Source organism: Anabrus simplex, chromosome 14 (assembly GCF_040414725.1).
Source record: "Anabrus simplex isolate iqAnaSimp1 chromosome 14, ASM4041472v1, whole genome shotgun sequence".
Lineage (NCBI taxonomy): Eukaryota > Metazoa > Arthropoda > Insecta > Orthoptera > Tettigoniidae > Anabrus > Anabrus simplex.
Genome location: NC_090278.1, coordinates 69,149,567 through 69,162,689, shown reverse-complemented (window position 1 = coordinate 69,162,689; position 13,123 = coordinate 69,149,567). Strand labels below are relative to the sequence as shown.

The 13,123-nt window shown below is 34.8% G+C and overlaps 1 pseudogene; it reads left to right on the top strand.

The window, feature by feature from the left end:
* The first annotated feature begins 1,165 nt into the window (after window positions 1-1,165).
* The window catches only part of LOC137502987 (uncharacterized), a 31,062-nt pseudogene continuing 19,104 nt past the window's right edge, over window positions 1,166-13,123 (top strand).

Below are 13,123 nucleotides of genomic sequence, written 5' to 3'. Positions count from 1 at the left end.
TTGCGTCGGTTGTGTAGAAGTCACTCCATATTTCGGTCTTTTTAAATTTCAAATTACACAGGAAGTCTTAGTATTCTGTCGTCGATTGCAGGGTCATAGAAAACCGTAGGTCTTCGATGAAAAACAGTTCTCTTGTCAGTTCGTAAACAAGTCTCGAAGGCATGTATTTGGACACACAAAGGATTCGTTTAAGGAAGGTAGCTTTAACCCTTTCTAATTCCTTTAGGTCTTTCTTTTTCAAGAAGGTCCATATTAGTTCATATATATATATATCCCTACCAGAACGATAATCTTTGTCTGCCACATTAGCTCAGGTGGTTAGATGTCGTATAAATGGCTAAGATTTGCTCTCTTTCGGTCGAAGGCGCCTCGACTGACTGGTTCGAATCCTAGTTTCGTTTGTACTTCTAATAAAAAAACTGAGCTATATAGGAGAGATGGCGAGATGAGAGATGATGGAACGAGAGGCCTCTCAAAGGAACTTCGCCCGCTGCGTACTGTATGTCGTTATCAGATAGGTTTAACAACCGATGCTGGTTGGAAACGTTACAGATTATCCGGGCGAAAGGAAAGGAAAGAGAGAAGGAGAAGGAGTGAAAGAAGGAGAAAGGAGCGAATAAAAAAACCCTGGGGTTAGATCGAGGAAAAATTATATAAGTCCGTAAGCCTGTGTGTTTAAAGACCTCTGGCATGGCTTGACAGCCTCTAAGTCTGTGTGTATGCGGCCTCTGACGTAGTGGTAAACACTCGCAAGCCTGAATGTAAAGACCTCTGGCATGGCTTAACAGCCTCTAAGTCTGTGTGAATGAAAGACCTCTGGCGTAGCATAACTGCTCGTAAGTCTGTGTGTATGTTTTGTCTATATATATTTATAAAAGTACATCTAGTCTATGTGTTAATAACCATATGGAACGGTATCAGATAGGTACGAACAATTTTCAGCTCCCCCTCATTTCGGCTACTTTTTAATTTCCTTTAATTTTTTTCATCTTTTATTAACATTTATTACAGTATAATTATAATTTACCCCTTATTTAATTTCCACTCCAGTCCACGATTTGTCTTACATTTTACTTATTTTTACCACTAAATATTTTGTAATCTACCTATTTTTTAAACATGTTCTAAAACCTGTCTCTATATTAAATGTTTTTGTCCCTAATAAATGGTATCCGAAACTAAGAACTCTGCTACTACTAATAAATACTCTATTACGGAGTTACTTGGGAATAAAATTAAACCCACAGACGAACGATTTGGATTATGGCTACTAACAGAAAATTTACATAACAATAATTTAGTTACCAACATTGGAGACATTAATTATGTACAAGGAGAACAAAAATTACAACTTAAACCAATTACAGATCCATTTTGCGACAATATTATGGTAGTTAAAATAACAGAGTCTTTGCATTGCGAAGGAGATTTAAAAAATGGAAAATTCTCATTAAAAAATCTGCATGTGGATCTTTTAATAGTTTTCTTAGATTTTGCTTTTCTAATTTTAAGTTAGCTGGACATGGTGTTAAAGCTAAACTCCCGTATTTACTAAATTCTTCTTCTAAAACAAATAACATAGTAAAACAAATCGTGAAACAAGACATGGATATAATAAATAGCAAATATAACAATCCAATTATTATGCCATATAAGATAGAGCTTGCAGATGTAAAATTAGAAACTCTTTTAAGCGAACTGCCAAAAATACTAGAAGAATTAAAGAAGGAGCACTACTATTTGTTAGATTTGGATATAACACAAGATTTTGCAGGAATATTTAACAAAACAGAAATGGTTAATTATTTAATAGACAACTATAATTTTCGAAAGGAAGGAGAATATAAAAAGATTATAATATAATTGTAGATAATAACAAAACAGTTGGAAAGGATTGTTTAACGTGGATTAATTGTAATTCTAGAGTTAAAATTTACAACAAATTTATATGCCAATTAACAAGTCCTGGAGTTAGTAAACAATTAGGAAACCATATTATAGATTTTTTAAATTGTCCAGATAAAAGATTAAAAGATACATTTACGTCTAACTTAGCAAAGGAGAATGGAATAACTAGATTAGAAGCAACAATTTATAATTATATTAATAAAGAATTCGAAAACAAACAAGAATTTGATCCATTAAACGACTGTGTAAATTTAATACGAGATAGTAGAAAATACTTCGATAATGCTCCATTTTATTCTATTCCACTCTCTAAAATGTGGATAAAATTAACAGATTGTTTATTAAACAGTTGTTGTGTTGTTTCTAAAAACTCGTCACAATATGCATACTGGGGAAATATAAATAGAAAAATTAACTGGAATACAAATTAAATTACCAGAAAACCAGAAGATAGAAACAAGCTTATAAATGATGTATTATCGGCTTTTAGTTTTAACATGTTACCATTTAATTACTTAGAAATTTTAGAAGATGCAGAAGATAATAATAATGTGTCTATAATCCAAAAATCTTATATTAAAGCTGGGGAAACTTATTTTTCCAAATCGAATACTCTTTATTCTTCTTTGGATAAAAATATCGATATCGAAGGATTAGGATTAATTAAAACTAAGAATGTTATGCCTTTAGTTTTAAGAAAGAGAACTAATATTACACATAAACTATTTCCTTATAAATTTAAAGAAGTAAAACCAATTAATAATGCTTACTTAACATCCACAAAGAAAAGAGAACAAGAATTGGAAGAAATAAAGTTACAAGAGAGAAAATTAGAATATTTAAATAAAACGAAAGCTATACAAGAAGATTATAAAACAGAATTAGAAAAGGAACAAAATATTAAGCAAACAGAAGACGAAATACGGAATTACTTTAGACAAAAATGGGATAATTTACAAACATTTGGGAATTATAATTTACATGCATTTTTAGTAAATGGAAGAGGAAAATATACTTATGTTGGTGCATTATGCGAAAGAAAAGGCGGTAAAGGTCTTTATTTCATTAAGGGTGCATTTAAAATTACATTAATAAATATCGCTAAAGACAGAGAAAATTTTATGAATGAAGGGTTTGTTTTTATTCCATACAAAAATGATTTAGAAATAATTTATTATCCAACACAGAATCCTTTTATGGAAGTAGAAATGGATGTATTAAAACGTACAATGGAAATAGTTTTCCAAATATAAAAAACTATAAAACCTTAGATTCTTTCCAGTCTAAAATTAAACTAGAATACTCCGAAGACACCAAGGAACAAATAGATAATTCGAAAATGGGTAGTATAACTGGAAAAATAAAACCAATAGATTGTAAAAGACTCGAAAGCTTAGAAGAAGGTTTAGAATTAATTATTTCCAACTTATCTGTAATAAGCTATAGAGGAAAAGAGAGATATATATTTAAATTCGAAAACATTGCAGATTGTTACATTTCCAATTATTGGTTGGAGAAGGAAATGCAGGATAAAAAGAAAGATTTAAATTTTATGTTAAAAGTTAAGTTGGATAAAATGAAAACGACACCAAATAAACATAAAGAGAGATTAGCGTTTATCGCTTAATTTTTTATCTTTACAATCTAAATTTAGCAATTAACAGTAACTACTTGGAATGTTTCTGGAATTTTTATTTTTTTATCTTTACAATAATCCAACATAAATTTAGTATATTCTTTACATGTTAATCCAGATATACTCCTAATAAAATTTTCTATATAATTACTTCCAAAATAATAAACTCGTCCGCATTTTATAATATCTTCTGGAGCCAATTTATGGTAAACATAATAATTGCAAAAACTATTTAAGAAAACATAGTCGTCGTTAATTATTATTTTATTTGTTATGTATACTTCTACATCGCAATGCCATGGAGCTATATCTTTAGGAATAATTAACTTATACATTTAAATAGTAAAATAAATTTTAAATAGTAAAAAAACGTTTAACAAATTTTATCTCTCTTATATTTACTTCGATCGTTAAAAGATAAATATATTATAATGTATATTTTTATACTTTTACATCTCCACGAATTTGGGGAGATGAAAATAAACAAGAATTTATAATAAAAGTAACTAGAGAAATATAAATAATGACAGGTTTATATTTTATCCTTTTTAAATGGAGTCCAAAGAGTTTCATTCTAAAATTATAGACTTATATTATGGAAATAAGATACATTACCAAGAAACACGAGAAAAATTAAATAATTTACTGGACGAAGAGTACCAAGTAGAATGTTTAGACATAATTCTACTTAAAAATGGTTGTGCAAAAATTACAGTTTATAACAAAGAAAAAGACAAGTTTGTACTTCTAAACGATCTTAATAAACGAACAAGAACAAGGTACATAAATAGAATTCTTAAAGCTCTTACAAAATGTAACAAGGAAGAAAATGATTCGGAAGATACTAACGAGGAAAGCGAGACAGATAATACAGATAATACAAATTTAAAAATTTGGAAGTAATTATAAACAAGACTGGATTTAAAGCAGATTCGTTTTTGTATTATTTGTGTTTAAATTTAGTTGTGTTAATTCTTTTATATATTTATATTTTATTTTTTATTTTAACAAATATATTAGGGATATAAAGTGTAAACATAAAAGCAGATATAATTTACAAGCACTATACATTAACATAAAAATACACAGAATAAACAGAAAAGCACAACAGACAAAACATAGAGACACAACACACAGACAGAACAGGTCTAAGTAATTAATTGGTAACATGTTAAAACTAAAAGCCGATAATACATCATTTATAAGCTTGTTTCTATCTTCTGGTTTTTCTGGTAATTTAATTTGTATTCCAGTTAATTTTTCTATTTATATTTCCCCAGTATGCATATTGTAACAAGTTTTTAGAAACAACACAACAACTGTTTAGTAAACAATCTGTTAATTCTATCCACATTTTAGAGAGTGGAACAGAATAAAATGGAGCATTATCGAAGTATTTTCTACTATCTCGTATTAAATTTACACAGTCATTTAATGGATCAAATTCTTGTTTGTTTTCGAATTCTTTATTAATATAATTATAAATTGTTGCTTCTAATCTAGTTATTCCATTCTCCTTTGCTAAGTTAGACGTAAATGTATCTTTTAATCTTTTATCTGGACAATTTAAAAAATCTATAATATGGTTTCCTAATTGTTTACTAACTCCAGGACTTGTTAATTGGCATATAAATTTGTTGTAAATTCTAACTCTAGAATTACAATTAATCCACGTTAAACAATCCTTTCCAACTGTTTTGTTATTATTTACAATTATATTACAATCATTTTATATTCTCCTTCCTTTCGGAAATTATAGTTGTCTATTAAGTAATTAACCATTTCTGTTTTGTTAAATATTCCTGCAAAATCTTGTGTTATATCTAAGTCTAACAAATAGTAGTGCTCCTTCTTTAATTCTTCTAGTATTTTTGGCAGTTCGCTTAAAAGAGTTTCTAATTCTACATTTGCAAGCTCTATCTTATATGGCATAATAATTGGATTGTTATATTTGCTATTTATTATATCCATGTCTTGTTTCACGATTTGTTTTACTATGTTATTTGTTTTAGAAGAAGAATTTAGTAAATACGGGAGTTTAGCTTTAACACCATGTCCAGCTAACTTAAAATTAGAAAAGCAAAATCTAAGAAAACTATTAAAAGATCCACATGCAGATTTTTAATGAGAATTTTCCATTTTTTAAATCTCCTTCGCAATGCAAAGACTCTGTTATTTTAACTACCATAATATTGTCGCAAAATGGATCTGTAATTGGTTTAAGTTGTAATTTTTGTTCTCCTTGTACATAATTAATGTCTCCAATGTTGGTAACTAAATTATTGTTATGTAAATTTTCTGTTAGTAGCCATAATCCAAATCGTTCGTCTGTGGGCTTAATTTTATTCCTAAGTAACTCCGTAATGGAGTATTTATTAGTAGTAGCAGAGTTCTTAGTTTCGGATACCATTTATTAGGGACAAAAAACATTTAATATAGAGACAGGTTTTAGAACATGTTTAAAAAATAGGTAGATTACAAAATATTTAGTGGTAAAAATAAGTAAAATGTAAGACAAATCGTGGACTGGAGTGGAAATTAAATAAGGGGTAAATTATAATTATACTGTAATAAATGTTAATAAAAGATGAAAAAAATTAAAGGAAATTAAAAAGTAGCCGAAATGAGGGAGAGCTGAAAATTGTTCGTACCTATCAGATTGCTGTATGTTTTTCATCCTTAGTTAAGTTTCTTAGAAAACGCGAGAAGGAGAATAATTAATTCAGAGTCTTTCTTTTATATTTTTATATTTTCATTTGTGGGGAGTTTAAGGACAAATACGAAAATAATAATAATGTTAATATATTTATTTTTTTCAAGACAAATCGTGATAATAATAATAATAGTCTTAAATGATTGTTATTTTATATTTTTCGAGGGTCACACTTAGGACAAATTATAGGTATTTATACAGTTTTTTCATCATTTTAGGTATTTAAACAATTTTTTCGTTGGGGGTATTCAGGACAGATAGGAAAAAATATAGGAATTTAAACATCATTTTAGGTATTTAAACAAACTTTTTTCGTTGGGGGATTCAGGACAGAAAGGAAAAAATTATAGGTATTTAAACAAACTTTATCGTTGGTGGCATTCAGGACAGATAGGAAAAAATTGTGTTTGTGAATCGGCATTCAGCGGAATTCCAGATTGTCCTGAATACGCCCATATACTACTCCTCCATAGCAGAGTCCATTATTCTCCTAGGTAACCTATACTCCTCCATTCGCCTCACATGACCCCACCATCGAAGCCGGTTTATGCGTACAGCTTCATCCATCGAGTTCATTCCTAAATTAGCCTTTATCTCCTCATTCCGAGTACCCTCCTGCCATTGTTCCCACCTGTTTGTACCAGCAATCATTCTTGCTATTTTCAAGTCTGTTACTTATAACTTATGAATAAGATATCCTGTGTCCACCCAGATTTCGCTCCCATAAAGAAAAGTTGGTCTGCAAGCAGACCGATGTAAGGACAGTTTCTTCGGGAGCTGACTTCCTTCTTACAGAATACCGCTGATCGCAACTGCGAGCTCACTGCATTAGCTTTACTACACCTTGATTCAATCTCACTTAATATATTACCATCCTGGGAGAATGCACAACCTAAATACTTGAAATTATCGACCTGTTCTAGCTTTGTATCACCAATCTGACATTCAATTCTGTTGAATTTCTTACCTACTGACATCAATTTCGTCTTCTAGAGGCTAATTTTCATACCATACTCATTGCACCTATTTTCAAGTTCCAAGATATTAGACTGCAGGCTTTCGGCACAGTCTGCCATTAAGACCAAGTCGTCAGCATAGGCCAAACTGCTTACAACATTTCCACTTAACTGAATCCATCCCTGCCATTTTCCCCCTGTGGGTGGGGGCGGTAGAATAACACCCACGGTATCCCCTGCCTGTCGTAAGAGGCGACTAAAAGGGGCCCCAGGGGCTCTGAACTTTGGAGCGTGGGCTGGCGACCACGTGGCCCTCAGCTGAGTCCTGGCATTGCTTCCTCTTACTTGTGCCAGGCTCCTCACTTTCATCTATCCTATCTGACCTCACTTGGTCAACTCTTGTTCTTTTCCGACCCCGACGCTATTAGGTTTGCGAGGGCTAGGGAGTCTTTCATTTTCACGCCCTTCGTGGCCCTTGTCTTTCTTTGACCGATATCTTCATTTTTCGAAGTGTCGGATCCCTTCCATTTTTCTCTCTGATTAGTGTTATATAGAGGATGGTTGCCTAGTTGTACTTCCTCTTAAAACAATAATCACCACCACCTCCCTGCCATTTTATGTCTTTCAGCAGATGATCCATGTAAACTACGAACAGCAAAGGTGAAAGGTTACAGCCTTGTCTAACCCCTTTAAGTACCCTGAACCAAGAACTCATTCTGCCACCAATTCTCACTGAAGCCCAATTGTCAACATAAATGCCTTTGATTGATTTTAATAATCTACCTTTAATTCCATAGTCCCCTAGTATAGTGAACATCTTTACCCTCGGTACCCTGTCATATGCTTTCTCTAGATCTACGAAACATAAACATAACTGCCTATTCCTCTCGCAACATTTTTCAATTACCTGGCGCATTCTGAAAATCTGATCCTGACAGCCTCTCTGTGGTCTGAAACCACACTGGTTTTCATCCAACTTCCTCTCAACGACTGATCGCACCCTACCTTCTAAGATGCCAGTGAATACTTTGCCTGGTATACTAATTAATGAGATACCTCGATAGTTGTTGCAATCATTCCTGTTCCCTTGCTTATAGATAGGTGCAATTACTGCTTTTGTTTGTCCAATCTGAAGGTATCTTACCAACACTCCGCGCTAATTTTACTATTTTATGAAGCCATTTCATCCCTGCCTTCCCACTATACTTCACCATTTCAGGTCTAATTCCATCTATTCCTGCTGCTTTATGACAATGGAGTTTTTTTACCATCCTTTCCACTTCGTCAAGCATAATTACACCAACATTATTTTCCTCCTCCCCATGAGCTTGGCTGTTTACAACACCACCAGGATGATTTCCTTTTACATTGAGAAGATGTTCAAAATATTCCCTCCACCTCTCCAGTGATTCCCTGGGATCTATTATGAGTTCACCTGAATTACTCAAAACACTGTTCATTTCCTTTTTCCCTTCCTTCCTAAGATTCTTTATTACTGTCCAGAAAGGTTTCCCTGTTGCTTGACCTAGCCTTTCCAGGTTATTACCAAAATCTTCCCATGACTTCTTTTTGGATTCAACAACTATTTGTTTCGCTCTGTTTCTTTCATCTACGTACAAATCCCTGTCTGCCTCGGCCCTTGTTCTGAGCCATTTCTGATAAGCCTCCTTTTTACGTTTACAGGCTGCTCTTACTTCATCATTCCACCAAGATGTTCGCCTTTCCCCATCTTTACACACAGTTGTTCCTAGGCATCCCCTTGCTGTTTCTACTACAGCATCCCTGTATGCCACCCATTCACTTTCTATATCCTGAACCTGCTTACTGTCTACTGTTCGAAACTTCTCACTAATCATATCCATGTACTTCTGTCTAATTTCCTCATCCTGGAGATTATCTACCCTTATTCGTTTGCAGACAGATTTCACTTTCTCTACCCTAGGCCTAGAGATACTTAGTTCACTACAGATCAGATAGTGGTCTGTATCATCGAAAAATCCGCGAAAAACTCGTAAATTCCTAACAGATTTCCTGAATTCAAAGTCTGTTAAGATATAGTCTATAATGGATCTGGTACCCCTAGCCTCCCATGTATAGCGGTGAATAGCCTTATGCTTGAAGAATGTATTCGAAACAGCTAAACCCATACTAGCACAGAAGTCCAGCAAACGCTTCCCATTCCCATTAGCTTCCATATCTTCCCCACATTTACCAATCACCCTTTCATATCCTTCAGTACTATTCCCAACTCTCGCATTGAAATCGCCCATTAGCACTATTCTATCCTTGCTGTTGACCCTGACCACGATGTCACTCAATGCTTCATAAAACTTGTCAACTTCATCCTCATCTGCACCCTCACATGGTGAATACACGGACACAATTCTTGTCCTAATTCTTCCAACTGACAAATCTACCCACATCATTCGCTCATTTACGTGCCTAACAGAAACTATGTTCCGTGCAATGGTATTCCTGATAAAGAGCCCTACCCCAGACTCTGCCCTTCCCTTTCTAACACCCGTCAAGTACACTTTATAATCTCCTATCTCTTCCTCATTTTCTCCCCTTGCCCGAATATCACTTACTCCTAGCACATCCAGATGCATCCTCTTTGCTGACTCAGCCAGTTCTACCTTCTTTCTTCCGTAAGCCCCATTAATATTGATAGCTCCCCATCGAATTCCATTTCGTTCGCCTAGTTGTTTCCAAGGAGTCCCTCGCCTGTGAAATGGGAGTGGGACTCCATTACTCCCATAGGTCCGAGGCTTGCTTAAAGTGTTCTGAGCTCGGTAGATTCATGAAGCAGGATGCTACCCTACTTGCACATAGTCCAAGTGAGGATCTCTCCTCTAACGGGTTATGGACCACCGGTGAATTGTATAGTCCTAGCCGCCTGAGCACAAGGAGGGCCATGACTCAGAATATGTCCGAGATTCCCACTCCCATTCCATAGCAACTGGTATCTCGACTCTCAGGACCACTTACTAGGCCACTCAGCCGTTGCCCATGGTTCACGAACTAGGACGTGACTACAGTAACCCACAAACATGAACCATCGTATGTAATGAAAAATTAATTTTGGTACCAAGTCCTGAGCATGTTCAGTACAGCACCTACAGTAATTGAAGGTAAACTATCCAGGCATTATTGAAGTATTTCGCCCCATAATGCTTCTTGTACACTAATATTTCTCACAACAACTTCCTCTACATGAGAAAACATCAATAATAATTCACTCGATGGGTAAATGAGATAGTTGGATGAGTTACAACTTTCCTGTAGACTTGTTAAGGCTGAAAACGGGCTACCTTTTGTCTCCAGTGTATTGTTTTGCAGAGACCCAATACATGCTGTACAGTCTGTCACTTTGCTTGCATGTTTAACAATATGCCCACAGAAGTGATGAATAACATTCATTTTTGAACTGGTGAAAGGAACTCTTTGTTCAACTTCCCAAACTGATAAGGGTGGATGATCAAAGGTAAGCTTGCTGTAAATTTTGTCCTGAGCTGTAGTTATGATTCTGGCATTATCCTTGGCAACAGCTTTTGCCATGGCTCTAATCTAACTGAAAAATGATGTTAAGGGTACTTCAGACTGGCAATTACCTCCTTTAGGTATAGCATTGCTTAGCGGGACATACACTGATTGTAATATGTGCAGATGCCGCTCGGCGTCCCCACAGAAGATCTGATGTGAGCGGTGTCAGCGATACGACCATCCTCCTGGAGCACCGTGTCAACAGGCTCAGGTATGCGCCATTTGTAGCCAGGAGCACTTCACCAACAGTTGTCCTAATAAGTCTACCCCAAAAATGTGCTAATTGCTCCCAGCCTCATCCTTCTTTTTCGTACAAATTTAAATCTCGTCCTGCACCTGACCCTACTCATTCTGAAACTGTTATCCCCATAGTCTCCCAAGACCTCCCAACACCCGCCCCCTCCTCTTTCCTGCCCGCCCCATGCTCAGAAAATATTAGGTATTCGTTTTCTGACCATGGTCCTTCAAAATATCCTCCCCTCTAACCGTCCCCACATCCTCCATCAGGTTCACTTAGCTTCCCGGCTGGTTTTTAATACACATCTTGACGTTGCATATTCGGGGAATAAAATGAATTTTGCATTTTCCCCCTAAATGCCGTCCCCTTGATTAGTTAAACGTTGCGGTTGTATTATACTAACATAGTTCTCTACCAGCCCACCAGGATCTTCTGTACCTCTCCTTAGAACTGTATGATCCTGATGTATTTGTCCTAAACGAAACATTCTTAACGCCTTTTCACCAGCCACGCTTTTCTAAGTATCGCTTTTATCGCGCAGACCACATTGGCGAAGCTCGTGGAGGCGTGGCTATCGGTCTCAAGCGTCACATTACCAGTCAGATGCATTTTTACAACTTCACTACTATCCCTTTTGAGTATCTAATTATTGACACTTTTCTTCCTAATAGTTCTTCCCTCACCATAGCAACTCTATATTTACCACCTCGTACTCCTCCCCCTATTGATTTCATTAAGTAATCTTGATTCTGGGTTGTTGTTGGATGCGCTAGCGAGTGGTTGACTGTTCCAAGAGCTCTGTGTTATCTCAGTGATAAAGTAGTTAATAATTGTAGAAATTTGCCAAAATTTGTGTGTGTGTGTGTGTGTGTGTGTGTGTGTGTGTGTGTGTGTGTGTGTGTGTGTGTGTGTGTGTGTGTGTGTGTGTGTGTGTGTGTGATACATTTAGCTCCACAAGTAATTGTGTTTAGTGTTTGTTTGTAGTAATCTGCGATTAGTGGCATTTATTTACAGTTTTCATGCTGAGTAGTTCCGTAGGCGTTCGCTAGATTACAAACTGTAATTTAGGTCTGCGTGAAAGAAGAAATCTCTCTTTCTTTTTAATAGTATTATTAAAATATCAATAGGTTTGTTGATAAAATACAAAGACAAGATATTAAAAAGAGTCGTAACCTCGGCAGCGGTTATATCTATTAGTGTAGGCATTTGACAGGGTATTTCAAATAACAGTTCAACGGTCCCACCTATCACGAAGGTAATAACTTCTTTTAATACCGCGATACTGTTGTAAATTTTGTTTAAAGAAAGGATTTCAACAGATTAGACAGTATTTCACTGGTGAAATAGTTAACAGTCGTAATTGTTATTGATTATTGTCGCTCTTCTTATTCAAATATTGGCATTGTTGCCTACAGTTGTGAACAAAGGGTGTAGTGTATCAAGAAAATATAAATACAAATCAGCTGACTCTTGTATTCCGATCATTTGTACTTCTGAGTAGGCAGTATATTTCACATCCTCGACATTTCAGCATTTATGAGCGGTTAGTTAATTATCAAGTTCCTACATTCCAATAATTGCAATTCAAGTCCCTGACGTAGTTTAGATAGAAACACTTTTGAGAAATTATTTTAAACAACCTCATATTTTTCAGCATTTAAGGACACTTTTATTCTCCGTCCCGCGGAGTAGGGAAAATAATAGTAATCCACCATCTGTAAAGATCACATAACCGCATTTCAGTTGAGAGTTGTAGTGTAGATACGGTATATTAGATAGTATATTGCCTGTTATATTCGTGTGTATTTTTGTGCAAACGGCAGGTTTCATTTCTATTACAGCATAGTAGGACAAAGTTGTACTAATATTAATCTGTATAAGTGTTTAACATTGTTGGTAATCTTTGAGTACCTACCGGTAGTTCTTGCGAATATCTAAATTTAGGCCTAATTGGAATTTTCATTTCTATTTGTGCTTAGTAAGAAGCTAGGATACGTCTGAACATAGTTTTAACATTATTGTAGTGTAGTATAGTATCTTATTAGAAATTAGAGTGCCTATTCTATAATTTTGAGTAGTTTCGCGAATTTCGAACTTTAATGGTAATTTTCTTTTCTGCTTTTGCTTGG